The sequence below is a fragment of the Ambystoma mexicanum genome, chromosome 5p (assembly GCF_040938575.1).
Source record: "Ambystoma mexicanum isolate Mex_15411 chromosome 5p, UKY_AmexF1_1, whole genome shotgun sequence".
NCBI classification, from domain to species: domain Eukaryota; kingdom Metazoa; phylum Chordata; class Amphibia; order Caudata; family Ambystomatidae; genus Ambystoma; species Ambystoma mexicanum.
This window is the reverse complement of record NC_090930.1, coordinates 547394291-547421477: the sequence shown is the minus strand read 5'-3', so window position 1 is coordinate 547421477 and position 27187 is coordinate 547394291. Positions and strand designations below refer to the sequence as shown.

The following is a 27187-nucleotide window of genomic DNA, read 5'->3' as shown; positions in this document are numbered from 1 at the left end:
CTGCAGCAAAGATGAGGGTTATCAACAGTCTGATGTATTTGCATGAAAATAAGATGATTCACAGGCTATCAATTATCACTTGGAAAGACAGTGAAGGCTTATGTAGAAGCTTGAGATAAGGGTTTCTTTTTGAGGGTGGTAGTAAGGCAGCATAGTGCCACATGAGCTGAACTCATTAGAAGGTCAAAGACAGGGTTTCTAATAGCCCAATTCTTAATTGATTAGAGAACCTGTCACTGCTTGGGAGAGGTTAAAGACAATGCAAGTGCGGCTGGAAGGAAAGCTGCTTTGCTCACAATGTGCACTTACTGTACACTGTTAAATTCCACTCGAGGTGTAAACATGGACTTTTTGCCAATGAAACAATAGTCAGCTATTGGTCCAGGAATGCTGAGGTTTCCAGGCTGGTGGAGGTAGATAAGAGCATCACTTTCATCCAGACATCAGCGGATTTACTTCTCCTATGTATCCTTGCATCATGTTTAGACAGAGAGGAGGAATATTGTTAGGAACGGTTCTGTGGGTGCTAAAGTCAAGTAGATCCTAGTCTCTTTAGTTTTTGTATTGGCTTTATATTTGTTGAATAATAGTAGAACACTTGCAATAGAAATGCTGTACACTGGGATAAAACAGAGATCACAGAAGTCTCTTGGCTGAGTACTTTTACAAAAGGTGTGTCCTATTGCTGAGGTGACAAGGGGAATACATGCTAGTGACACACAAAGGTGACAGCACAGAAAGAGTCATTAACAATCCTCATATATGCACATCACTTGATAAGGCATAGTGTAAATCAAGGTTGAGGACTTTAAAATACTTGTAGTAGTTGCAGTTGAAATGCAGCATGGAAATACTGAGCAGAAGAGGAGAGAAGAGAACAATGAATAATTCAACTTATCTTGAAGTTGTGTTTTGGGGACTGCCACTGGGATCAGTAGGTTGAGTGTACGGCCCCCCTCTCTGCTATGGTAATTATGCTGTCCCATTCAGTGATTAAGGCTGTTATCAATGAGAGAAGCTGGCCATGGCTGGCACTAGTCTAGAATCTCCCCCTTCCTTTCGGAGTGGGCCGATCTCACCTCCTCCCCTATGACCTCTACCTCCAAGCTTCTCCTCCTCAGAGACTTCAATATTCACCTGGATTCTCTTTATGCAGCCACTTTACTCATCTGCAACCTCTCTGACTCTCTTTCCCCCACCATTCCAACCTACTCAGCCGGGCACACCTTGGATGTGCTCATCTCAGCTGATAGCTCCTTCTCTAGCCCTCACACTACTCCTCTCTCTTGGTCTGACCACGTTCTCCACTAGTCCCATCTGGGGCTACAGGTCTCCAAGGCTAAGCCTGTGCCCGCACTGCCAGTCTCCTTCTCTGTCATTCAACCGTTGAAGCTAGTGTCAGTAGCTGCCTTTTCCGCTTCCTTCATTTCACCCCTACTCCTACTATTCACTCTCACTCTGACTTTGCTAACCGTCCCCATTCCATCTCCAACACCCTTGGAATCCTTGCCCCTGCCATGAGGATCAGCTTGAAGCCTACTTCCAAGTGAAATAGTTGGTATGATTCCGAACTAGCCTCGCTGAAACGCAAGTACAAAGTTGCGGAACGGAAGTAGTAGGATTATAGCACATCCTCTGACAAACTGACATGTCGCCTGCTCCAAAGGCAATGCAGACTCTCCATCTGCTCCAAGAAATGGGCCCACACCCAAGCCCGCATTTCTGGGAACCTCAAACAACACCGCAGAACTTTTCAAAATCTGAAAGGAACTTGCCAATCCTACTGCAGTCTCCACTTCTTCTCTTCCTTCTCAAGACCCCTGCAGGGCGTTGGCCCCCCACTTCACAACTAAAACTCAGGACATCCTGTCCTCTCTCTCATCCATGCCCCTCCTTCCTCCAACCATATGCAGGTCTCCCCTGGCCCACCTCTCTTCCTTCTCACCCATAGCACCGGAAGAGGTGACCAAGACAGTCTGCTAAATGAAAGTCTCCTCCAAACAGGTGCTTCCCTTCTCCAACTATCAAGGACAACATTGACCCACTTGCTCCCTCTTTGGCTGAGTTCTGTAAGCAGTCTTTTGCCACTGGCTCCTTCCCCTCACCCCTCAAGCACTCCCTTGTCCATCCCCTCCTGAAAAGCCATCTGCGGATGACAACCTGACTGGCTAACTACCGCCCTATCTCCACTACCCCATATTTGGCAAACTCCTGGAGATGCTGGTCATCTCTCAACTAATCCACCACACTTAATCTTTTGGCTGCCTCCACGACCATCAGTCTGGCTTCACAGCAGCCAGAGCACTGCTCTCCTGAACACCCCTGATGACTTGCTTTCAAATCTCAATTCCAACTGTCCCTCCGCCCTCATCCTCCTTGATCTGTCCTCTGCCTTTGAGACAGTCAATCATCTCATTCTCATAAATCGGCTCTGCGGTACCCTGGGCATCACGGACCAGGTACTGGATTGGTTGGCCTCTTTCCTCTCGAATCGGCCCAAGTGCAACTGGTCCCCTTTCTCTCCTCTACCTTACTCTCGACTTGTGTCATCCCTCAGGGCTCTATCCTCTCGCCGTGGCTTTACAACATTTACCTTGCCCCTCTTTCCCACTTGATCTCCACCTTCTCTCCCCATTTCCAGTGTTATGCTGATGACACACAGCTTTCCTTTAAGTTACCCTCTTCTTCGGCCTCATGTCCCTCTCTCATTTCCGACTGTCTGAGCTATCCATGGATGGTGTGCTGCTAAAGATCTATGCCTTAATGCCACTAAGCTCGAGATCCTTCTCATTGGGACTCCTACCCCCTCATTCACTCCTACACTCTGGCTGCCCTCCTCGGTTCCCCTCCCCTCACCTTCATGTGAGGCTAATAACATGGGTGTCATCTTCAACTCCTCTCTCTCCTTCTCACCTCATCTCGCTCACCTTGCCAAGAAGGCCCACTTTAAGCTTCACCTCCTCAGAGGCATTCTGCCTTTCCTCACCTTCCCCCAGGAACTCAATGTGTCCAGAGCTCTGATTCTCTCCAGGCTGGATTACTGTAACAGCCTCTTCTTTAATCTTCCTCTTTTCTACCTCAGCCCTCTTCAATTAATTCAGAATAGGACTGCAAGACTTCTCCTTGGCCTCAAGCCCATGGAACGCTTCTCTCCAGCCCTAAAATCTCTGCACTGACTCCTGGTGGTTACAAGGTTCAAATGCAAGACCCTCTGCATCATTCACAAGGCTTTATGGGGCCAGGGACCTCGCTAAATCCAACTCTCTCTCCCTAAAACCTCCCTGTTAGAGTCCTTTGGTCCTCTAGCTCCAACTCTCTCCAGGTTGGAAATTTCTCCAAGCAGAGAATGGGGGTAGATCTCTTTCTTTGGCAGGAGCCTTCTTCTGGAACCGCCTCCCTGCCCCTCTCTGACTTGAGCCAGATCTCCTTCAGTTCTGGAAGTGTCCCAAGACCTTCCTTTTCTCCTCCTCCTTCCCTCTCCGCCTTCCCTGCTAGCCTCCTCCTGCCACTGTGACTGGTTGTCTGTTCCCTTATGAGTCTTACAGTCTGGGTTACAGTCTTCCCCCAGCACCACTTCTCACCAGCACTTGCCTTCGGGCACCCTTCCCTGACTAGCCTACTGAGGTTGGTCCCCCCATTCCTCAAACTAGCTGACCCCCACCCCTGTTTCCCCTTGCCCTCTTGGGCTCCCCTCAGCACTCGCCCAGCCTTTGGGACCCTCTCCCTCTTGCAATTCTCCCTCCCCACCCTCTCCCTTTCCTATCCCTCATCCTGGTCCCCTTCCACCTGCACTTCTTTATACTGCACTTCTTGATACTGCACTTGCACGATCCGAATGTCACAAGGCCTAGGAGGACCGTTATTGTTGTTTTTATCCTCTGCTCCCCCACCCCCCTTGTCTTGTGGTGCCTGGAAACCCTTTTTGCTGTATAGGCGCCATACAAATGTTCAATAAATAAAATAAAATAAAATGTGGACTTAATCTGCTTGGCACTTTGGAGCATCTTCAGTTGGGGAGGAGTATTTTGATCTGTTCTTCCACAAAAGTGAGAATCTGAAGTTGGAGTGGACTGGAATTCAAATTAAGGGTGTTTGCCTTGAAGATTAATGAATCCGGCAATATTTTAAGAAGGACCCTAATCAATTGTATTTGATTTCTGTTGAAAGATTTACATTGTATGGAAGAGTAGACAAAGACTCAGCATCTCTTGGACTTGTATGACTACCCATCTGGTCATAATGATCTTTGATGAAATCATCTCAGAATGGGGTATCACAGTGGTTTGCAGGGCAGACAACGATGCTGCTTTCAATGACCATGAATTATCAAAGTTCATTAAACACATGGTTGTCACACAAGGGAAGATCACATCTCTCTGCCTCAAGTGAACTGAAATGTTGAATGGTTCATGGAGGCCCTCAAGAAGAGAGTTCAGCACAGTGAAGCAAGTGGGGTGTCTGTGCCTCGAGCATTGTATGGCAAGATCAATGATTGCCTAAAATCTCCTTAAAATGTCCATTAGCCACAGTGGTAGCTTACAGCTCTCCATCCTCCCCACCGCACCCCACCACTCCCTCCCACACCATCTAATAATGTAATTTTGTATATTTGTGCAGTACTCCTTTGCAGCACATGCTCTCAATAGGTTGTCATTTATTGGTTTTTTTTGCCTTTGGACTCTAGCCCACTTTGTTCATACCCTCATAAACGGGCTCACCACTTATTCTCGTCTATGTGCTATTGTACAGTGACCCTTCTGTGCAATGCCCCTGAGATCTGTAAATATATTATTGTAAGTTATTTATGATCAATCAAAATTGACATCCCCATTCTTCAAATGAATACTTATTCTGCCGTTGTGGAGCTTGCACACACTGCTTGCGACTGAGACGTCTGTAACCCATGTTGCATATCCCAGCTACGCGGGGTTTACACACACTCATATATGATAAGATATGATAGGTTATTTATAAGGTGCTTAATACCCAGAGGTTTCTAAGCACGGACCCGGGGATATATGACACAAGTGGAAAGAAATTGTAGGAAACTCACAGCCCAAGGCTTCATCAAAGAAAGTTTATCAAATGAAGGTATTTGTGGTTACAGCATTATTTACTTACCTGTATTCTAGCAGTGGTCTGTACCACCAGCCAAGAAGAGACATAGGGCCTCATTACACGGTAGGCGGTAGGGACATACCGTTACCGGTAAGGGATTACCGGTATCGGTAAATCCCCTCCCCAATCACGACCCGGACATACCGCTATTAGCGGCACCGCAAAGTACGGTGGCACTATTAGCGGCAAGTCCGTGAGCGCGCGGCCCCTCAGACCGGAAATAGCGGCATAGCGCTAATATCACGGCATCACGAGCCATGCGTACATGGCAATACCGGCATGTAGTAGACCCAAAGAACCCTTACCGGCAAGGCGCTAATACCGGCATCGCGAACCACATGTTAAAAGAGCACAGCAGAGTTCCCACCTGCCACAGGTGGACAAAATCAGCACAGGTGGAGGCAATGGAGACTGGCAGCACAAAAGAGCACACCACACCCCTCCCCACACCCATTCCCACACCAAGATGGATGCAATACTAGCAGCATTACATGGGCTAGAGGACATGATTGCTGTGCAGCAGCTACAACAACAGGCAGCACAGAGGAGACGCAGGAGGAGGAGGAGGAGGGCAAGACAGGCGCAGCAAGCACCACCAGTGCACCTAGTGATACCACAGAGGCAGCCACCAATTCCCAGGATCAGAGCCAGTCCAGTCAACCTAACCCCTGAGCAGATACACACCCTGTACCGTCTGGACTGGGATACCATCACCACCATAGTAGACATGATATACAACGACATTGTGAGTCTCATTGACATCCGTACTGCCATCCCCCCTCTACTGAAGGTAGTAACAGTGCTCCACTTCTTGGCCACAGGCACCTACCAGCATACGGTAGGTCATATCACAACCAGTATTCTCACGCACACTGAACCAGGTGCTCGATGCCCTCCTGCAGCACACAAGTCAACACATATACATGCCACGGACTGCCCAGGAGATCTCCAACACCAAAGTTGGCTTCCATTCACTGGCAGGCATCCCAAGTTGCATCGGGGCCATCGACTGTACCCATGTAGAACTGGTGGTCCCACATGCCAATGAGGTAGTGTACCGTAACAGAAAGCAATACCACTCCATCAACGTCCAAATGGTATGTGACTCCAATAAGATCATCACACATTGCTGTGCCCGATATCCCGGTTCAACCCATGATGCAATGGTCCTGCGGAACTCGACAATACCACGATACATGGAGCGACATGCTGGACAACGTTTGTGGCTACTTGGTGAGTAGCAGGCCGACCACATGTCAGTGTGATGTGGATTGTGAGTGGGGGGTGAGATGCATACTCCAACTGGGCGTGAATGGGGGGGGGAGATGCATACTCCAACTGGGCGTGAATGGGGGGGGGGGGAGATGCATACTCCAACTGGCCGTGAATGGGGGGGGGGGAGATGCATACTCCAACTGGGCGTGAACTTGTGTCATGAGAAGAATGGACATACATATTTGCATCACTGTACAGTGAGGCAGCCCACAATGGACCAGAGACAAAACCACATGCCGGAAGTGAGTGCCACGGCAAACATATCAATCCATTATGCCAAACAGGCCATTCCAAACAACATGCACACCGCACAACACACCATTCCCCCATTACACAAATCAGCAACATGCATATCAAAATCACAACTGAAATGTACGCTGAACAACATCAGAAATGGTCCGCGCACATGAGTGCATACAAATGGATCCCCTGTAGCCATTGTGGTGAGGCACACCCGTACCCCACCACAGAATTGCCATCAAACAGCATGGGGACATCAACTAAGGAATGGCAGTGTACCAGCAGTGTGGCACTAACGTTGCCAGGGCCAGGAAACACAAATCACTTAAACTCTGGCGGGACATGGCAATCCCTGCTGTATGCATGCATGGTGCATGTCCACTTGCAAGGACCACCTCACCTTCCCACATTGCAGTTACCCTGATTGCCATGCGTGCTTGGATCAGTGGATGTCGTTGAATATGCAATGTTTGTTTGTGTGATATGTGCACGCTCCACATTATGTAGACACTTACACATACCCATTGTTGCACCCATGCAGGTGATGCAGGTTATCCCCTGAAGAGGTGGCTCCTTACCCCTGTGCGGAACCCACAGAACAGGCACGAAGAGGACTACAATCATGCACACACCCGTACCCGCGTGGTGATCGAGCAGACATTCGGCCTATTGAAGGAACGCTTCCGGTGCCTCAGCAGGTCGGGCGGGGCACTCCTTTACGGGCATGAGAAGGTGGCCAAGATCACCATGGCATGTGTCATGCTTCACAATATGTGTATCAGACGGAATGTGCAAATGCCCCCTGACATAGAACTGCGACCACCGTCTGAGGATGATGACGGGGATGAGGATGGAGGAGAGGGGGCTGCAGGTCATGCAGGTGGCGATGCCCATGAGGGACGTGCTGTGCGGCAGCACCTGATAGACCATTGTTTCTGATGCACATGGATTAGGAGGGTGCAATTGGTGTTCAGCTCAGGGCACGGGGTGTATGGAGGACATAATCACAGTGCACCCTTCAACAATAAAGCACACATACACAATTATCAATGTCCAGTCATGTGATTATCCATGCCATTACGTCTGTATTGAGCATTATGACATTCAAACGTGCATGTACCCTCCACCCCAACAACCCTCACCCCCCTCCCCCCACAACTCCCCCAAACACCCTCCCCCTTCTCCCCCCACAACTCCACCGAACACCCTCACCCCCCTCCCCCCACAACTCCACCGAACATGGTGTGCACATCAGTGCTGCATTAGTTCCCAAGTGTCAACAGGGACAGGCTGGCCCTACTTCCCTCCTCCACTACCACCATTGGGGGGTTGTGAGTCTGACCGCCGCAAGGACCGGCTGGACCTGCGCAGGATGGTTGTCTGGTCGGAGCTAGTAGACGAGGGCGTGGCTGGTTGATCTGCTCCCTGTGAGTGACGCATGCTCTCCATCGCCTCAGCAATGCGCGTTAGGACCTGCCTCACAGCGGCCATCTCGTCACATAGGCGCGTCGTGTTGCTGTCCATGGCAGCTTTCATGTCCCTTGACAACACCCGGATCTCCTCCCTGGTCGAGGCAGCCTCGCTCACTTGCCGGGCAACCAGGGCATTGAGCTCCTCCTGGCGCTGGCGTATCAGGCTCATGGTGTCGTCTGCGGCCCTGCCCCTGTTACTCCTCGGCGCAGCTTGCTGCATGTGGCCGACATCAGGTGAGCTCGCCACGGGACTGAATGACCCATCCATTGCATCTCCGGCATGCACCTCATGGATGCTGCCATTGGATGTGTTGCATGGGCTGTGGAGTGGGGACAGCTGGGGGCTGGGTGTACGCTGCCCTTCCGGTGTCGGACATGGGTCGTCCACATCACTCATAGGTGCCGTGGCTGCTGCTTCCCCAACGGAGCTATTGGCTGCGGACAGCGTGCCTTCTGGCACTGGCTCCTGAGTGGTGGGGGTGGGTGGTGGGGGTGCTGCCACAGTGTCGGATGGCATTTCGACCCTTGGTGTGGTCGTTGCGTGGGTGGCTTTTGAACGCTGGGCCACTCCAGATATCCCAGTGCCCCTCGATGTACTGGGCCTGGTGCCTGCATCCTTTCCCTTGGCCTGCTTTTTGGGTGGTGGGGCCTGCGTTGCAGAGTCCAGCTCCTCACTGTCAGATTGTGACCCTGTGGGGGAGCAAGACAGGGATAACATCAGTGATGGGTCAACGTGCATCATGCATATGTTGTTGTTGCTGCAGTTCTTTGGATTTGGACATCTACTTTGGGCCTGCAGGTTGTTGGCCAGATGGGTGGGTCATCCGGACATGTGTCAGGGTGACACGTGTGTGAGGTGCTGCATGCATGTGGTTGTGTGGGGATGTGCAGGGCATATATGCAGGGTTGTGTACATGTGTGTGTGATGACCCCATCCATTAGCTGATTCCCAATTCACATTTGGGGGAGGGACTCATGCTTGGCATTGCTGTGTCTTGCGTGGTCACTCACCTCCGTCTGACGTTGTTGCCACACCACACTCCATTCGGCCCACTCCCTCGATGGATTCTATGCCAATGGTGCTGGCACATGTCTCCTCCCACTCCTGCATCTTCATCGGGGATCCACCTCCGCCTCCTGTGCCCATGGCCAGATTCCTGTTGGCCGATAAAATGCTGCGTACACGGAGGCGCAGATCATCCCACCGCTTGCGCACGTCCTTTACGGTGCGGGGGGTGGAGCCCACCGCACTGACTTTCTGCGCCACCTCAGCCCAGATTTCCTTTTTTCTCAGGAGTGCCGGGCGCCGCATGTCGCTAGCGAACACTACGTCTGCATTTGCAGCCAGGGTGTCTGCCAGCATTTTCAATTCCTCGTTTGAGAAGCGTTCTTTGCGCTGGCGCGCATCGGCTTTCTTTAGGGCCTTGGGCATTGTTTGTTCTTCTGGGATGTGGTTTTGCCAGTCGTGGTGTTGCTGCAGGTCCTGAGTGCAGGGGATGGCAATGGATTGTGTTTTTAAAGATGGCCGCCGGGCTCTTTCCCGTTCCGGTGCGATGACGCTATTTCCGGTTCCGGTGTTTTACGGTGACCGCTAATAGCAGTGACCGCTAACAGCGGTGACCGCTAATAGCGTGCAGCATGAGGGCGGAGGTGCTATCAGCACTTTGGTCGGAGCCGGTAAGGTGCTTTTCCGCCATGGCGGTGGGGTCATTTACCGTCATGGCCCTATGCGCGTGTCCGCTAACTCGTGATGTAACGCTATTAGCGGTCTCCTACGATGGCGGACACGCTAATAGCGCCATGACGGTAAATCACATTTTTTAGCGCCTACCGTGTAATGAGGCCCATAAAATGTGAAGTGTAAAGAGGTAATAGACAGGTCACCCCTCAAGTGAGCATGACAGTGGACTAACCTTTGTTGCTAAAGGCTGGGAGAAAACATAAAACAATGGTTGAAGAGTAAGAGATGCAAGAGGCAGCACAGCAGCTCCGCCGCCTGGAGAGTGTCTGGCCCCAGTGGCACCCTCGGGCTTGGAGAGACAGTGTTGTGCCAGGCAATGTATGCCAGGAGCCGTTCTGGCGATGCTACACATAGAGTGGGGTCAGTGATGTTGCAAACCCGGTGTGGCCCCGGGTGAAGAATACCGTAACTCATGCTGAGTGTGCTGGTTGGCTTAAGAGAGGCGAGGGAGAAAAGAAACGCAGTCCTCACTCACAAGGAACGGAGGAAACACATCCTCTTCCTGCCCTCGTACGACGGCTTGGATCAAGCAGTGCTTAATTTGTGCTGGCGTTTGGCGGTGCCCAACACCGGCACAGTTATTTCGGCACTGGCACTCATTCTGCCCAGGGGATAAAGGCATTCATCAAAGAAAGTTAACACGAAAGGGTTAACTTTCTTTGATGAATGCAATTGCTCACTGAGACTCAGCTACCCGCCAATGTGGCACCAGCCAGGAGGCAGTCGTGCTCTCTCCAATAACAAATAGTTGTGGGTGGGGGTGGGTGGACTCTTGTGAGCTGACAGAGCTCGTGTACATGTTTTGGGGGGTGGGGCTGCCTTCGTCCCTTGGGTCGGAATCCGCTCTACAAAAACCACACACAGCACAGCAGTAGCCGAGGGGATCCCCCACCTCCCCACCCCTGCTGAATGAAGGAGAGGGGCCCGGCAGCCTTTCATGTCTTCCCCAGACCAGAGCCATATGTGACCTGCAAGGAGATCCTGAAAAGGGGCTGAGGGTGGCCAAGCAAACAGCACAGCACAGGTCAGTCAGAGAACGTGCTCATTGCACACCATTTGACGGCCATCCCCAGTTTAACAGCTTAATGTAATGTATGCACATGTTATTTGCACATTTTTTTAAAGACAAGTCCTTTGGACTCACCACAGAGGACACATTAACGCTCATGTGAATTGTTACAGGTCTGCCTGATGAACGGTTTGAAATTGTGCTCCAGTTTTAGGTTGGGCTATTAGGTGGTACACCTATAAGCGGAACCATTGTATTAGAGTATAGATAGGGAGAACTGGCATATGAGGAGGCACATACAGATTGTAGGTGTTGTTTGGTTATTTGCCCACCCATTGACTGCCCAGTGCCCATATCCATTCTAATGCCTAAAGCCATTCCCACCCAGTTCCTTCCCCTGCTGCCCAAAAACATCATCTCATTGGAACTCTTTGAGCTTGCTTTAATGGAGCCTTACCATTAAACTTTGCACTTGAAGCACCTGCCAGTTCTTCTTAGAGTTAATGACTTAATTGGCGCTGTAGGTGTGCTACTGGTGTAATAAAAATGGGTTAACCAGGTTTGCCTCAGCCACTTGATTTATAAGCACTATACATGTCCTTCACTGAAGTCGTGTTAAAAACAAGTAATGGCAAAGCTAACAGTTTTGGCTTTTGTATAAGTATTAGGCATTTGCCAGACACTACTATTAGATGCCCTGCCAAGGTATTTGAACCATTTTTCACCTGCTACCATCTATAGCCAGGTAATCCACTACGGCAGTGCCTGGCAAGTGTCTTTCCCATGCCTACACAAAAGCCGAAACTGTTGGCGTTGCCAGTGATTTTTACCCATGGGGTGAAGCTCACCTGGCTCTCTGTGAGAATGCTAACATGTAAATCGATGGGTCTATATGGAAACTGAGTGCAAAGCAGAAAGAAGATGTTACACAAGCGATTAGTCAGCAGGGGGAAACACTGGAACACTTGTGGCAGCTAAAATAATTGTAGGTAATTAGCAGGCATATATTTCATTGGGTTGTGTATGGAGCTGCCAATCAAATGCCCAGATGCTGTAGTTTTTGTATAACTTCCACCTTTAACTTCTGCGTAGCAGCAGGACCTTTGTCAGGCGGTGAAGTGTGCATGGTGCCTGTCCTGCTTTTTATGTGCAAGACAGCACTACAGTGCTGAGGCAGAAGATAAGAGGGCTAGCCTGAACATAACCTCCACTTCAATATGAATAGGAATCCCACATAGAAAAGACATGACATGTAGAGGCCAGTGGCCATATTCCAGGTCATGGCAGGGGATGTTGAGGGGGGATGGGGTCTGACCAAGATCACCTAGGCTAAAATAGTTGGATTTCAAGGACTACAGTTATAATGTCTTGTAGAGGTTTACTTACAAAAAACCCACATTTCTAATTAAAGCCACATGACAGCATGTATGTAATTCCTTACAACATTTTGAGCCAAAAGAATATCGTTGTGGTTTTAATGTTAAACTATAACTCCCAGAATGCAGGTTAATGCCAACCTGAAAAATCTAGTTAATCCCACAGTACATTCAGTGATTTAAAACATGTAATAAAATAAATTGTGAAATAAACAAAGATAGATATGTGTACTCCTTCCGCATCCATCGCACTACTAGCCTGTGCCAGCAGTTGCTGCAGTGCCAAACATGTGACATGGAGCAGCAGCAGCAATGTGATGGGCTGGTGGTGGGCCGATCTAGGTCTAGCACTGAACCGGCCGGGCCGTGGCGCACACAATCCGGGCGGCACCCGCCGGTCCCAGCCCTGGCATTAGGGGGCCAAGATTTTTTGGGCCCTGGCACTTATTTTTTTACACATTAAGCACTGCTTGGGTGAGATGGTGGAGAGCCAGAGAGGTTAAAAGCCCCGTGGAGCATCAGCGCTGTGACTGTGCTAAGCAGACCCTCCAGTTTATAGCGATGTTGCGATCCTGCAAAATGTCACGGAAACTGACGTTTTGGGAAAAACACCAGCAAAAAATTCTGTTTAAAAAAGAAAAGACAAACGAAGCCATGTTATTAAATCCTTTTTTGATGCAGGTAATTGAATGCTCAAGCACATCTCCTCACCTGTGCCAAGAAAAAGTAGTCCAATCCGCAAAGGACATCAGAATGGGCGCACCAATTTAGATGGTCTTTCCACCTCTTTGCAGATTTTTGCAAAAATCAGGGGGCGCGCCTGAGCATTTAAAAGCTCATCCCGAATTTACGAACAGGGATGCGCTTTTAAATGTGCAGAAAACTAAGGCAACCCAATGCACCTCATTTGAATAGGCACAGGGAGGGGGTGCACACTGCATTACCCGGCCGTTCCTGACCCGTTCAAGCAACTTTTTAAAATGTTTTTTATTTAAGTGTGGCAGCAGAGGTATGAACCACTGCTGTCATCTCACTTGAATTTCTTTTCGTGAAACAGGATAGAAATACATTTTTTGGGATCATATTTTACAGTGACAGGCCCCTTAAGGACCCGTCACATTGAAATGCGCTGGGAGCCTGTAGAACAAATTGGCCGCAGAGCACTTCCAACACCAATATATTCAAGGAAGCTGGCCAGCTCATCATTTGCGCTAGAGCTCTGCCTATTGTAAATGCACAGGTCAACTTTGAGAATAAGGTGGCCTGCTCATTTCCAAAGATGGGTTATCTAAAAATAGCATATCATCTGCTTTATTTTTAGATGCCCCATTTTTTGAGGCTCTGTGCCAAAATGTACACCTATAAAACATTTAAAAATAGTCACAATATGAAAGGGAAATTAGAGAGAGAGGGCTAGTGATGGGTCAGATGGGGAGTAATAGGCAAGAAAGCAGAGGGAGAGCAGTGAGTCAGAGGGGGAAGTGGTGGGCAAGAGAGTAGAGAGGAAGCAATGGGTCGGTGGGCCAGAAATCAGAGCAGGAGCAGCACTGCAGAAAGCAGAGGGAGAGCAGGCTACAGGGTGAGAGGTAAACCAGAAAGCAGAGAGGACGTGGTTGGTCAGAAAGAGGCAATGAGCTGCACATTGGGAAAAAGGATAAGAGAAGAGTGCTATAGAATGGGAGAAAGCATGCAAGATGCAGAAGTAGCAATAAAGAATGAAGGACTGCAGAAGCATACGGTATGTGTATGATTTGGAGTAAGTCCGGGACTGGGGAGTGCAAATTGTGACTTGGCAGTGTGACAGCATGTGAGTATGTGCATAATAGAGAGGGTCGGGAGTGTAAAATGTGATGGGAAATTGGTGAGTGTGAGGGGTATTGGTGAGAAAGGTACATAGGTGTTTGGGGATTGAGGAACATAGAAGGGGAATATGTCCACCAATGTAACTGATTATGATCAATACAGTTAATAATATTAAATAGGCATGCACAGTAAAGCAAAAACATAGCACAAAACAAACACTGTTCTGTCAAGCCAGGGACATCTGAGACTGTTCCTATTAAATTGATACAAAAGGTACAAATAATTACAACCTGGCTCTCTTCTAGTGCTGCACACTAATAACAAATGAGCCACCAAAATACTGCAATAAACAAATGTTTGGGCAACCTTTTTTGCTTTTTAATGCTGCAAAATGTACCATTTCATGCAGCAATATCCTAGAGGGTCTGGCTAAGGAGGCAGCCTGAGTGGCATCTGCCCAACTCCGGTGAGTCTGGGCTATTGGGGTATTTTGGGCAATCAGTTCCCCCAGCCCAGGTAAACCAGTGCCTGTGGGGTGTGGATACGCCATGCTGTGGAATGCCCTGAGCTGTGTCAGAAGTGCATCCTGGGTAAAAATAACAGAATGCGCCGGACTGACCTTGTGTGTCCGCTCTGCTTGTAGCATTGATGCAGTGTTGCAGAGCTGCTGATGTTGCCGATTGGAGACAGGGCAGGTGTGGAGGTGTGTATCAACTGAGCCGTGCAGGAACTGATGGTCCTACCTGTCACATCACAGCATCTGTGATGCTATGACGTGACTGTTACTTGCTTTTGCTCTTTCCTTTTTCCACTCTGTTGTGGGGAAAAGTAAACACTGCCTGCAGGTGTAATCCATTCGTTGTAAATCTCAAAGAGGTGTACACCGAAATGCACTGACGAGACGAGGAGGACGGCAAAGCAAAATTTGAATCTCCCCTCTGTGCCCCTCCTCCATCTAATCACTACTGCAACATGGGGCGGAGCAGCAAATGGAGACATAAAAGCATTAGGCCTTGCTTTTATGCTTCTATTTCCTGATCCACCCATTGTATAATGAGTCTGACTGTAAAATACATCTGCAAATAATTACCTTTAGCAGAAGACATTTAGATTGTATTCCTATTTAACCCACCTGCATTTAGCAGGTGGATTACATAGGCATTCATTACTTTTATGCCTACATATAAATCTCATGCATGCATGCAATGAGGTGGTTTTGCAGGTAGAACAGGAGCGAGGAGGAGGAAACGCATTTCCCCTCCTGCCTCCCAACAAATGGCACCTTCCTACTTTGCATAAAATTATAGAGCTTTTTGGGAATATGTGAATGACATCAGATGTTTGCATTTGAGAAATATGTCTGTGCTAGTGATTTAACTGAAACCCATCAGAGCACGTAATGCACACTGGACTGAGTGTTTATTTCATTTGTCATAACACTCACCCTAACAGTAAAATGTCTGCAAACTATGAGACATACATACTCAATTGGACAGGATTTATGTTGTGTGTGTTGCTAGCCCTGCGGAAGTGCTGCCATTGCTTGTAAATGTGGCGCCCTGGAGACGCAAAAGGCTTGTGGGAATGTTTGTGAGGGGACCAAAAGGACACCCTCAACCTCTCCTGGTCATTGTGCATTTGTCCCAGGGTTAGGTTGGATGCCATGACTGGAAAACCATGTCCAAGGGACTTTATTAAACGTATTCTTATCTCTGTTGCAATTTAACCATGACAGATGGGACACTATGCACCCATTCATTCTAATGCTTGATAATGTTGCTCTTGGGTTTTTGCAAATGGCAGAATGTTACCACTGTACTATACAACATATAATATATATTCTACATATAGCGATTAAGTGCTATGCATAGCACTTAAAATCAAATATCTCTCTGGTGTTAGCCTAATTAATACATTATTTTGTTTTAGAGTACGTATCTTATGCATTTTATGTATAAATTACTGTATTTTACAGTTTATTATATAGAGGTATATTCCTTTTTTATGTACTTAGTTTGGTCTTAAATTCATTGTGTAAAGTTTGTGATAAACTGTAACACAATAAAGCCTTATTATAACGATCTGGAAATTCTAATCCGTTGAGGAAATACCAAAGCTAAGGCGTTTATAGCAGTAAATCCTGAAATGGGAAGAATAAGTGGCGATGGAATGTGTTTGCTGGTCTAGTTCCAGGGGATATATCTATGGTTATGGTTATGTTTTGAGAATGCTTGAGTCCCATCCAGGTAACTGATCATGTGTTGATGTCTAGAGTTAGATGTAAATGTCTTGGGGATAGCCATATTGGCATGTCTCATTTCCGCTCAAATGTGGATGTGGCCACTTAAGTTCCTTTTAAGACGACAATAGGTGAAAACCATAGGAAAGTCATTGTTGCTGGCTCAATGACAACCGATTGAGAAGATTTAATATTTCCTGTTCCACTTGAGGCTGAAGACGAATTGTGGCCTTACTGTGATGCTGAGTGAGGATTCATACAGATTCATCTGTGTGAAGGTGCACTTGCATATCAAATAAGGCGGCATACCAGGCTATTGTCGACTGGTGCATCAAAAAAAAAAAGTTGATGGTGGTTATTTCATTTTGGCACGCTGCTATGTACTGCAGCAGATTTCAGACTGCCACTTCACCTTTTAAAACATGGGGCCTCATTACAAGGTTGCGGGCCCGGTTACAACGGTGCTGGTGAGCTACCAGCACCGTTGTTACCGGACCGGAAAACTACGAGTCTGCGAGCAAGTGCCTTTCAGCCTGCCAGGTCTGACCTGGTGAGTGGAACGGCACCCGCTTGCAGACCTTGACGGATGCACCAGCACCATTCATGAATGGTGCCAGTGCATCCTCCCTCCTGTGGGACTCAATAGGAATGGGGAGTCATTTTTACCGGTACCCAGCAATGGAGAATTACCGGGAACACCGGGGCTGTAATGCCCCAGTAATTCCCCATTGCCGGGTGACAGTAAAAAATGGATTCCGGCGGCAGCCATGCCGTTTTTACCGGCACGGCTACCGCCAGGGCCATAATGACCCCCATAGACTTCTTCTATCATTCCCTTGTATCTCACTGTCGCCATAAACTTCCTGACGTTTTGCTCAAGGGCTCTCACCACCCAAATCAATGCTCTTATATCAGAAGGCATCAATGCAGGGTATACCTTCATTTTCTTGAACAAAGTGATGCACATGATCTGCTACAATGCACCAGTTACACTCTGAAGACCACTTTGCTCAGGCAAACTGATACTTGATCCTGAACACAGTCCATAGTTCGCAGGCCACAGAGACAATAATGTGTTCAAATATCCTCAATCTCACCTCCCTCACTTCACCCACTACACGTTTTGCCTGTTGATATTTTGCAAGGTCAATGTCTCCATTGTCAGTCTTGCCAAGGGAAGATACCATGTAGACATACTCTTCTGAGATGCTTGCTGAACCTAATTTATGGCATTTGTAATCAAGGTTCTGTTCAAGGTCAACGTACTCAGACAAATATTCTAACAGACACCTAAATGTCTTCTGCTCATCAGCCAATGAAGTAAATGAGCAGCCATGGATTTCACTATCAAATCAAAAAAGAGTGTGAGAACCAGCATGGGTCAAATGCCCTGTTCTGTGGAATTTCTTCCACTCACGTGGTTGAAGACCTTCCTGAGTGGAAACCTCCCATAGAACAGGTTATTTGAACTGTATTCATTCTCAGTAGAGGGCTCCCACAATTTTGTATAATTTTGTAATGCTTGGGTTTAACCCTTAGTTACCCAGGGTAATCCAGACGTGGACCCGTTGCTCACTGTGCTTAGAGAGGCACAGCTTCACCTCACTGACGAGGCTCAACAAGGCCGAAACACAGGCTCCCCTGGGAATTTCAATCGCAGTTGATCTGTTCTTTTGTTGCAATAGGGGAAAGAGGAAAAAAGGGGCTTAAAGGCTCGCAAATCTAAATCCATAATTTTTTTGCAAACATGTAACACAGCATTTCCAGGGAAGCATGTCTGTGAACCAGGTGTTTTCTGACCAAGATTGTGCTGTGTGTTTCTGGATTTTGGACCATTTGATGAACTTTGGTCATCTTTTACTCCATCAGTTTACCACTTCCAAGATGGCCGTCTGATTGTGCATTTCAGCCTGAAAGGTTTGACTTCCCTGGCCCCCTGCCTAGTGGCTGCCTGTGCAGTATCTACCAATCAGGGTGACTGGGTTACGGGAGCCGGCCTGTTGTTCCAAGGCCCACTTCTAAGGCCCCTGTCTGCTCCCTGTCTGCTATAGGTATGCTACCCCCTGGTTGCCTGTGATGCTGTGTACCCTTACCTGGTCGCCTGTGATGCTGTGTGTCCCTAAGCCCCCTGGTCGCATGTGATGCTGTGTGCCCTACCCCCCCTGGTCACCTGTGATGCTGTGCACCCCAAACCCCCCAGTCGCCTGTGATGCTGTGTGCCTCTACCCACTGGTCGCCTGTGATGCTGTGTGCCCCTATGCCCCCCCATGTCGCCTGTGATGCTGTGTTCCCCTACCCCCCCTGGTTGCCTGTGATGCTGACGCTGTGTGCCCCACCCCGCCGGTCGCATGTGATGCTGTGTGCCCCTACCCCCCCCAGTCGCCTATGATGCTGTGTGCCCCTACCCTCCTCGGTCACCTGTGATGCTGTGTGCACCTACTCCCCCCCTGGTCACCAGTGATGCTGTGTTCCCCTACACCCCCCTGGTCTCATGTGTTGCTGTGTGCCCCTACCCCCCCTGGTCGCCTGTGATGCTGTGTGCACCTATCCCCCCTGGTCACCTATGATGCTGTGTTCCTACCCCCCAATCGCCTGTGATGCCATGTGCCCCTACCCCCCTGGTCATCTGTGATGCTGTGAGCCCTATCCCACACCCCCTGGTCACATGTGATGCTGTGTGCCCCCCAAACCCCTCCCTCATCCCTATTCTCCTAATCTGATAATGACATTAACTTAATTTTTGTATTTTATTTGCATGCTACCATTGCCCTCTAACATGGGGTAGGCACCTTGTATTTGCTGATTTGACACTTGCATGTGTGTGCTGCTGCCGCCTTGTAAGATGGGGTAGGCACCATGTATTTTCCTACTGCTGCACTTTTTGCATTTGTGTGCTGCTGCCGCCCTGTATGATGGGGTAGGCACCATGTATTTGCCTATTGCTGGACTTTTTGCATGTGTGTCCTGCTGCTGCCCTGTAAGATGGGGTAGGCACCATGTATTTGCCTATTGTTGGACTTTTTCCATTTGTGTGCTGCTGCTGTCGTGTTAGAGGGGGTAGGCACCATGTATTTACCTACTGCTGGACCTTTGCACTTGTGTGCTGCTGCCGCCCTGCAACTTTGGGTAGGCACCATATAATTTCCTTTTGCTGGAATTTCACATTTGCGTGCTGCTGCCCTGCAACATGTGGTAGGCACTATGTATTTGCCTATTGCTGGACTCTGGCTCTTGTGTGCTGTTGCCGCCTTGCAACATGGGATAGGCACCATGTATCTGCCTACTTATTTGACATTTGCTTTTGCGTGCTGCTGCCGCCCCGCAACATGGGGTAGGCACGATGTATTTGCCTATTGCTGCACTTTTTGCATGTGTGCTGCTGCCGCCCTGTAAGATTGGGTAGGCACCATGTATTTGCCTATTGCTGACTTTCGTATTTGTGTGCTGCTGCCGCCCTGCAACATGGCGTAGGCACCATGTATTTGCCCACTGACTTATCATTTGCATCTGTGTGCTGCTGCCGCCCTGTAACATGGGGTAGGTACTACATAATTGCCTATTGCTGGACCTTCGCATTTGTGTGCTGCTGCCACCCTGCAACATGGGTCAGGCACCATGTATTTGCACACTGATTTGACTCTTGCATTTGTGTGCTGCTGCCGCCATGCGCACCATGTATTTGCCCACTGATTTGTTATTTGCATTTGTGTGCTGCTGCCGCCCGTAGCATGGGGTCAGGATCAATGGATGTAATCACCTTTTACTTCTCTCTTTGCACTTTGCTTATAATATATTACCTTTTGCACGGTCTGTGGTGTTGCAATTCACCTCGTACGCTTCCTTCTCTGTAACCTGAAGCACTGACACTAAGTTTAAGCGCCTAGATACCTCAGGGTTTTGCGCGCTATTCAAATAAACAAACAAACAAGCGTGTCTGGGGCTGCTGTTGGTACTCTAGTTTAGAGGAGAATTGCCTAGCATTTCGCTGCTGGACTGCCCTTGTCGATGTGACCAGACTGATATGCAAAGGGTATTTCTCCTCTGCGAGAGGTACAGTAAGCTAAAACGTGAAGTCCTCTTTGCCAACTCCACTGACACATAAACCTTTTCTCCAAGTGTTACAATGAGATGCATGCTCTATCTCAGCATAGATTACTATATCCCTGATAATATGGGTGTCTTGTCAGGTGCAAGTCTGTGTAACAATGTGGACTCGTCATCAACACACCTGAGCCAGCAGGTAAGTTATATGGGTTTATTAGTTCATAAGTACAGTAGGAAAGCACCGGCACATCCTAGCCAACCAGCTCTCTATCTCCAACTGTCCCCCATGGAACACTATTCAGATGACAACACCCTGAACACTCTGAGAACAGTGACCTCACCACATTCCACTGACATCACCACTGCAGGGAAGACACAGGAGGGGAGACACTCATTACAACACTTCTCCCTCCCTTAATTTAATACAAAGGTGATCCCTATACGCAAGTACCATTCTACACAACACGATACAAATACGTGTGACCACCACATATCTGCCCATCAACACCCAAACTCATATGAACACGCTACCCAAACCCCAGGAACGGTCCACATGAGCCCATTCACACACCAAGGCCAACAACGGAGTACAAACACTCCACCCTCATAAAGGTAAAAGTGCACTGACACAACTGGAACTAGTTCCCCACTAATAAAACCCTAAGCAGTAAAACAGGTGGAAATATATAATCCTGCACACTAATCCTACTAAAAGGAACACATATCCAACCTACAACAGCCTAATTACCCACTGTCCACCAAAAACTCACAAAAGAGGAACCCACCAACATGGATAAAGGGCTGCACCTCCCCTCAACTGAACTGGAATACATATCGAGGAACAAAACAAAAACAAGAACTCCACCTGCCTCAAGCTGCCCCTTGAAGCCTAGAGCCTGCCACACCCCAGCATCCCTTAAAACGGATATACCACTGACAACCGAAACCCCTCACTGCACCTACAACCTTCCACCCTGGTCTGCCACCCCAGGGTACCAGGGCTGCCACCCCCGGGCACTAACCCAACTCAAAAGAGAAACCACCGGGCACTAACCCAACTCTAGTGAGCAACAACAAGCACAACTGACAACATCAGCTCCAGCACTCTAAAATATAGAGAACAACTTTACCTCCACACACAATCCAACATCAAGTCCCTGTGAGCACACACCTAGCACACAGGGGGCCTAGTTCCTACCAAAACACTGCTACACCCATGGGACCCCTAGTCTCTGCCAACAAAAACCTCTACACCCGGGGACCCCTAGTCCCTGCCACAACCTGGCTCAGGTGTGTTGATGACAGCAGGTAAGTTATATGGGTTTATTAGTTCATAAGTCCAGCAGGAAAGCACCGGCACATCCTAGCCAGCCAGCTCTCTATCTCCAACTGTCCCCCATGGAACACTATTCAGATGACAACACCCTGAACACTCTGAGCACAGTGACCTCACCACATTCCACTGACATCACCACTGCAGGGAAGACACAGGAGGGGAGACACTCATTTCAACAGACTGCCCACTTATGCATGGATTTCCTTTGGGACAAGCTCCCTGGGCAACCCCACTCATGGCGGCCTCAGACAAATGTAATCCTAAATGCCTTAAAAATATCACTACAGGTTTATTCAACAAGACACTTCTGAAATCCCAATTTAGTGCTGAGGAAGGAGCAAGTCGATAGCACATGTTAGCAGTTGCAAGATGGCGCTCAGTACCCCAATCACATTTAGCAATGGGTTCGAGAAGTTACACTACCTCATTGCCAGTGGGAATGCTGCTGGATTACGAAAATGACACCCGAATATCACACAAAGTCGCAGAGATAGCTGTCAAACTTTATTTTTTATCGAAATCTATCTATCTAGCCTAAAAGTGATTCTACCATGTATAAAGCTTTTGTGGTCCAGCATTCGTGAAGGTGCAAGTCGACCCACCGCTTTGACAGTTCATACCTCATCACACATTTCCAATGTGCCATGCAAGGCTAGGGGCGTTTTGCTTGTCCAGCCTTGCATGGCCATTGGGGATTCGGGTTCGGGCCACAGCCTTGAATGTGTGAGGGGGCACTCCGGCACCTCCCTGTACATTGAGCTGACCCATCTTACTCCAGGGGGTGCCCGCGCATGTGAAGGAACCAGGAAGTGCTCCCTGCCACCTGGTTCCTATTCATGTTGCATGAAGCCAGCGAGCCCTCGTGGTACCTGGAGGAGCAGATTGTATACTAGGGCTGCAGCTAAGAGAAAATATATTTGAATGGTTGTGAGGTTGCGTGTGTGGTAAAGGAGTGTACATCTGGCTTTTAATCCAATTATTCACAGAAAGTGTGCTGAATAATGCAACATTTTAACCCATTGTTTAACACATTTTCTTGGGGAAAGACCCCCATATTACACAATTTAAGCAAACCCAACCCTTTCCCTATGAGAAAATGTGGAAATAAAATAGGTTACCACACAAAAGAGGATCAGGATGCAGAGGCCTACCAGGAACTCTCCAGAGTTCCCTATAGGCCAGTCCAACCGGTGGCAACATATATCACATTTTAAGCAAGCCCAACCCTTTCCCTATGAGAAAATTTGGAAATAAAATAGGTGACTACACAAAATAGGCCGAGGATGCAGAGGCCTACCGGGACATCTCCAGAGTTCCCTACAGGCCAGTCCAGCCCTCGTGCTAGCCCTACAATAGCATGTCTACATTGGACAGGCTGGTGTCAGACAGTGTTAAAACCATATGTGCTCCCTGCAGGATTCTAAACAACTATTAAAATATCTGATGCTCCTTATAATCACCTTTTGACAAACGATTGTAAAGACCATGACTCTGCAAACGTATGTTCTAAAATAGTTTTCCCAAGGGATTGCAAAAAACCTGACCAGAACAAATAGTTACTGCTAATGATGTGCCAATTATGCAAAGTCAGCTGCAAGATTTGCAACTTTCATTTTCCCAAACTCCTAATCACAAAACCTGTCCTGAAATGTATTGATCATTGTTAATACTGTACAACATGAATAACACCGTACATAGATCAATATTGCTTTCAGAAAGGATATGCATCTTTCATTTCTTTAGCCTAAGTTTTGTAATAGAGCCAACATAATTTCTGTTTTTTATATCTTGGATAAAGCACCCCAGACTGTAAATTATAAGGATTTTGCAAGTCATGGAGGAGTTTTGTGACCATCCAGAGGATGGAGACTGACGCTCAACTTCATTTACAGTTCTCCTCTTTAACAACCATTCTCAAATGTAAGAGATCTTCAATCTGTTCAGACATGCAATCAAGATAGACTCTACATGCCACCATAAGCAGCTATGTATCAATTAATGGCTGTAAACAGTGGTGTATTTAGGCTTTACTCCACCTCTGCCAGACTCTACATCTTTGCCAGATTCTGCCCCTTCTACAAACTCTGTCCACGTTTTCCAAACTGCACCCCTTCGCCCCCATTGTGTCACCCATTTTGGCTCTGTAATATTATAAGGACGTTTTTAAGGTTGTAGGGATTAGAAACGTATTGCTTCCTCTCTATTAATTCAAGCCTGTCATCTTCTATGTTATGTTAGTTGAAAGAGTGTTTTCAGATCTCTGCTGCCCAGGATGTTGAGAAGGGAGTGGGCCTCATTACGAGGCTGGCGGTAGCCGTGCCTGTATTACAGGCATGGCTGTCGCCGGTATCCATTTTTTTCTGGCACCCGCGAATGGGCAATTACCGGGTCATGCAGATGCAGTAATTGCCCATTCGCGTGTGCCGGTAATAAGGGACTTCCAATCCCCATTCGGCCCACTAGGGCTGAATGGGAATGGGGAAGGTGGTAGCACCGGTACCGTTAATAACCGTACCAGTGCTACCATCATGTTCTGCTCGTGGGTGCCAGTACGGCCACCAGGTCAGACCTGGTGGCTGCAAGGACACCCGCAAGGAGAACTCCTAGTATGGCGGTACGGTAGCAACGGTGCTGGTAGCGATACCGGCGCCGTTGTTGCCTTACCGCCATACTGGTAATGAGGCCCAGTTTGTTCTACAGTTGAGTGCATTAGAGATAATTGTTATGGATAATTTGGATACTTTCTGTTAGGTCCCAAAACAATCATTTAGAAGAAGCGATAAGAACATAAGCTCTCTGCCAACTGGACACAAGTGAGCAAAGGTTGCAATGAAGAATTTTGCTTTCAATGCTAATATCTGATTTTTCTCACCAATTGCCTGCTGTCACTCTTTGAGAAGCACCTAGACTAGTCTGTAATATTAATGAAACATAACTACATTTCTACATATGGTCTTGTCAAATGGTAAAGTTTACATAAGAAATATATGCAAGTGGTTCAGGCACAGCTTATAAAATGTTGAATAAAAATAAGTCAACCACGTTCTCAGGGTTACAGCTCTGGTGGTAGCAGGGGCAAAATGGAAATAAGGCAAGTTACCTGCTGCAGCCGATAACCTCCAATCCCTTGGGCTTGAACGCCATTAAAATATGGTAAAATCCCAAGTTAAGTTAGAAAACTCTGGCTGGGCATAAACACCCCAGTAGAGTAAAGACAGTTCTTGGAAGGTTTGTGGAATCTTTGGCTGTGCATTCTCATGGTGGAGTAATGGATAAGGGTGACCCCGAACATGCATGTCTTGGAAGCAACAGCATTCCTCGTAGCTGCATAATGCATGCACCTTTTATAACAAATGAAGTGGTACATACTGTTTACATCATTGCTGTTTGTGCAATTATATGTTTGTTAACTCTATAGATTAAGACTACAATATATAGTAACATTTTGAGATTTGTGGGTATTTGTATAGATGTCCTGCTGTTGTTTGAAAGCTGTTTCACAGTAAAAGTCCTACCTTGTATTTAAAAAATAATTAATGTAAAGATTACTTATAAATACCACAGTTATGCATTGTGTGACATACTTTGCAGATGGTTCTCCTGGTAGTACTGAACGTGCATTAGAATGTCATCAAAGACACATGATAACCCAGCACAGATGCCATGTGCCTGCTGAGCACTGAGCAGCTTCTGTAAAGATAGCTGAATGGAGGTATAAAGCAGTCTGTACCTTTGGCATACCGTTTTTGTTCTCATCATTTTTAACGTTTACTTTTTGAAAGAAAGAAAACCCTAATTTTTGTAATGGTTTAAAAAATTCATGTTGTGTATTTGAATATAGAAGCGGTTGCTTAACACAGTGTATGTGTGTATTGATTAGGAAGAACTCCAAAGATAATGTGAAGTAGCACTAGTAAATCCTATGAGGTTTTGGCTGTTTTGCATATTCAGGAGCATATTGGGAAGATAACAATGACCAAAGAGCTTTATTTCTGTTATATATGTCTGTGTGAGCTGTTTAACTGAATCACTAAATACTTAAAGCACATTGCGTTTGGTACATGCTTCTTTATTTGTTTAATGAAAAGTCACCCAAACAATAAAGCTTTTGTAAATATCAAGCATATATACAAGTTTGGTCATTTAGAAATGTAGATGTCCCAGTGGAATAATTACTTGCAAATGTGTGGGTCTTGTGCTATCAAGAAAAGAGTGAACAGCTACCCCTCCCTCAGATCTCCAGTACTAGTCAGAATTCTATTTTCAGTGCAGATATACCATTAGAAATGCACCACGCCTTTATGTTTTTCTTCGTGCAATTTATTTCTGCTTGTTATGCACTCTCCATATTTGTTTATAATATTAACAATACATACATATCAAACATCAAAACATAAAACAACATTTTTCTCATACAATATAGGCTTAGCTTGTTCTCCAGTGTGCCTGTAACTTGGGGTTAGTATTCAAAGTGATTTCATTGCAATCAGGATGTCGTTATGGCATTCAAATTATGTCAGAGGATGTGCTAGAATCCAACCACTTTGTTTGTGGATGCAAGGCGAGTGCAGGTAAGCATTTTAAAAAATCATCCAGGCCCAGGACCTTGCCATTTTGTTTTAATATCTGGCCCCCAGGCTCCTGATCACCCCCTGTATCCCGTTTCTCCCTCCCCGCTCCCTCTACCTGGTCAACGTTCCCTCCCATCTCCCGATCCGCCCCCCCTTCCCTGATTGCTCCCTGTGTCAGTGTTGCTTAGGTCTAACGACCCATGCTTCTCCGCCAGCTCCACTTTGTTCGTGGACACAAGGCGAGTGCAGGTAAGCATTTAAAAAAAATCATCCAGGCCCTTGCCATTTTGTTTTAATATCTGTCCCCCAGGCCCCTGATCACGCTGTGTATCCCGTTTCTCCCTCACTGGACCCTCTTCCTGGTCAACGTTCCCTCCCGCCTTCTGACCCGCCCCCCCCTGCCCTGACAGGTCCCCGTGTCGGTGTGGCCTAGGCCATTACTGCCCTCCCCTGCGATAAAGGGCCCATGACAAAGGGCGGCTCCCACAGAGACAGCTCCAGATCGTATCTGCTGGTATCCGCAGGAAAAGCCAGTAGCCGGCCATCATCCACCACCAACCAAAATGTAAGTGTGGCAAGAGTTAGGATTGAAGCAATTACTTCACACCAGAAAGCCCTACCACGTCTACTTAAAAAATCTTAAAAGTATCACTGTGTTACGTTGTACAGTCACCTATTAAATTCGAACAATTATTCATAGCCTAATTAGCATCACAGTATTGAAACATTATTGAGCCCCTCCATCTAGACTATGCTCCCAACATCGGGTGTGCCCTGATAGCGTCACTGTGGTATAGCTGAATCTAGAAATTCTGCCTAATAGCGTCACTGTGCTACAGATTGAACCTACCAAGTGTGCCTAATAGCATCACTGTGGTATAGTTGAATTTAGAAAGTGTGCCTAATAGCACCACTGTGGTATAGCTGAATTTAGAAAGTGTGCCTAATAGCGTCACTGTGCCA

The 27187-nt window shown here is 47.5% G+C and overlaps 1 protein-coding gene across 2 annotated transcripts in view; it reads left to right on the top strand.

Annotated features, from left to right (window-relative positions):
• The window catches only part of LOC138481081 (xaa-Pro aminopeptidase 2-like), a 633999-nt gene that overhangs the window by 429396 nt on the left and 177416 nt on the right, over positions 1–27187 (top strand). The window lies entirely within an intron of this gene.